Genomic DNA, 3,341 nt, shown 5'->3' on the forward strand with positions numbered 1-3,341 from the left:
ACAAGGAACGTCTCACACTCTAATTCAAGTCACCTTATCAATTCTATGGCCAAAACTAGATTTAAAATCTCTTTCTTTCCTCGGAGAGTGTGACTTATCATCATCAAATGATTCAAGATATATTTTTCTTTCTTAACAATCAATCAAAACATGATTTTCAATCATCTAATTGATACCAATGATAACATCATGCATATCAATGTTTATGATATAGAAATCATCTTTATGCTTCCGACTCTTCAAAGAAAAAAATAAATAAAAATTCTACTTACTCTTTCATGAAACTATTATTACCACTAGTTAAGTCCACAAGTCTTTTAACTTCTCGATTTAATTTCAAGTTTAATTTCTCAATCAATTTAGACGATAAGAAGCAATGAATACTATCCAAATCAATTAAGAAATTCAAATTTAAATCTCAACTTTTACGCATAAATTCGATCACAGAAGCTTTCAAAGAACGTATCAAAGACATAAAACATCACAAAGAAGGGGTAGATGACTTATCTTTATCGTACGCATCGCCAAAAGTCTCCAATTGAGCCATCTTGGTACGTATTGTCTTATCGGTCACCTTGCTCAAACATTTGAAAGTCTCATGGTCGTGTTCTCGATATTGAAAGTATAATCCAAATCTTCGCATATCTTCTCTTATGCCATCAAACTCTTTAATCTTAGCCTTCGTTAAGAATGATTTGCTTGTCGCTTCTCCCATATCGTCATCATTTCTTTTTCGCGTTGACGACCTCTACGTCCACCACCATCGTTCCCACCATCACCACTTCCACCATCACCACTATCACCACCGCCAGGTGCCTCAACGCCGCCACAATGATTATTGTTTCCTGGTGGAGTAGCATGGTTTTCGCCTTTATGTTTGCCATCAAGGTCCACATAGATATCAGGCTCTTGTGCTGCTTTGCCTCGCAGAGCCTCAGCACGCTCCCGATTTGCTTGTTCTAGATCTTCTCATAGTCGTACCGAATCATGTCTTCTTGCTCCTTCATCCTCCTCTCGTATCCTTCCATGTCCAGAATCAACCGCTTGCTCTGATACCAATTGTCACAGGAACGGAATAATAGAGATAGACAGCAAAAGGTAGAGAAAGAGATCTTTGTATTGATGAATCTTTGCAGACTTTTGATACAACAGAGGAGCAATTGAATATGGGCGCACTCCGTTGTACGGAGCTCGAATCTCCCGACCACCCCCGAGCTTCAGTCCGCTTACATGCAGCGTCTCACTCGCACTCACACTCACACTCGCACTCGCACTCGCAGAAGAGGAGATCTATGTATGATCCCCAAACGCACCACCCGTCATGCTTTTATCCTTCTTTTCCTCGAAAAGCCTGCGACTTCTCAAAATAGTCGCTTTTTAATCGTTCAATCAACTCGATTTTCGCACTAAGTATACCTGCGAGAATAAGATAAGAACGTGATCGCTAAGCGATCCGTAAAGGTTAGATTTTTATCATGACACTTTGCACAGATTCTGTTTCAAACACTGATTTCTACATCGACTACAAAATAGCCAAAAGAACATACTCGTGCAACCAATTCAACATGATAATCAAAGTAAAAAAACATAATTATATACCTTCATAATTTCAATTGCAATAGTCCACCATGAAGAAACAAATCCACTTCTTGGTTGATAGCAGGGAGAGTTGTATGTTGTTGTATGTCTGCCTGTCCTTGTATATACTACACTGCTGTTGCCTTCTGTTTGTTTTCATCATAACTTTTATAAACGAACTCAGAACAGAGCAATCCAAGTACTCAAAACGACGGGAATAGGTCTGGCCTACAAGGCAGCGCGGACAGAATTACAAAAAACATCTGTCTTTGGCTGAAACAAAACTTTTAGGTCGCGACTCATAAAACCTCTATTTTTGGGTCTCCACTACTTTTTCAACTTATTTTAAGCCTACCCATGCATTTTGAACCAAAACACATAAATATAAAACACTGATATTAATAAAAATCTCAATTTTACTATTCATAGACAGACTATCTATTATTCATTAATCTTTATAAAAAACGTCTCTAGTGTATTATTTAAAAAAAGAATATATGTTCTCTCTTAATATCTCAAACTCATTCATATAAGCTCTATTTAATAGACTATTCAACAATCTTTCAAATCGTGCTAAAGGAAAGATATGTCCTACTACATTCTTTTTGTTTTTTTACTTTAAGAACTTCAAAAATTAGTCCTATTACACCTGGCGTCCGTACCCCCGTTGACACGCCGCTAGAGACCCCTGCCGAGACACCCAGGTTCACGTGTCAGCGACGAGAGGACTTGCCTTACTCTGTCGACTTCATCGGAGACAATATCATCTTGGATGATGACGGCAAGAAGGTGATTTCGCACATGCGCGGTCTTTGCTCTCAGGTGTTTAGACACTGAATACTAAACACCTGGAGTAAAGTACCAAATGAATTAAAAGACAGAGTCATCAACATGCTTCATGACGAGTTTCCTGTTCCAACACGGGATGACTGCTTCAATGAAGATGTGATGAAGGTTCGAATGCGCGAATACTGCAAGCATAAGCGTTCCGAAGTGCAAAAAGCAATCAAGCATGGATGGAACAGACCAGATTGGCTGGCCAAAGAAGATTGGAAGCATGCGAAGAAAGAAGTGCGCGAGAATCCCGACAAGTGGAAGCAACAAAAGGAGGCAGCTAGAGCGCGAGTAGAGGCAAGGAGCTCGCACCACTTGGGGAGCGGCGGGTGGGCATCATTTGAGGCCGATTTTGTAAGTGTTTTTGCATCTATGTTCGATAGTTTAGGGTTTACGGGATTTGAAATTCTAACATAATGGATTCTTTGTATGTTTTGACAGTGGTCGTTTACAAGACGTGATCCCACACCGTACGAGCGTGAGTACGCAGGTAGGAAGGGCTTAAACGCCCTTATAGACATCCTGACTTCTCGCGGCGGCATGGTTAGTATTAGGGTTTATTCTTTTCTATTTATTGTATTGTTTTATAATCGTTGCTTGCTATATGTTTATACTTACAAAAAGCTATCTTATTGTTTTTTTTTGCAGAATCCGACAGATACGCCGCTTGGACGCGATGAGACGTCTGATTAGACGACGTCAGTTTAGCCATAGCTAGATAGCATTAGTTTCTTTTTGTCATAGCTTATGTATCATGAGACCATGTAACTATGTAATTTTGAAAACCATGTATATTTTTTAAATAATGACAATGGTTTGTAACTATTACATTTGCAATGATTAACAATCAAGTTATTTTGCTGCTGTGTACAATTGTCATTTATTTACTTCCATCAATTCACGCTTGTTATTTTTGTATCTTTAGTTTG

Source organism: Adiantum capillus-veneris, chromosome 20 (assembly GCF_014529385.1).
Source record: "Adiantum capillus-veneris isolate H3 chromosome 20, ASM1452938v2, whole genome shotgun sequence".
In the NCBI taxonomy this organism is placed as follows: Eukaryota; Viridiplantae; Streptophyta; class Polypodiopsida; order Polypodiales; family Pteridaceae; genus Adiantum; species Adiantum capillus-veneris.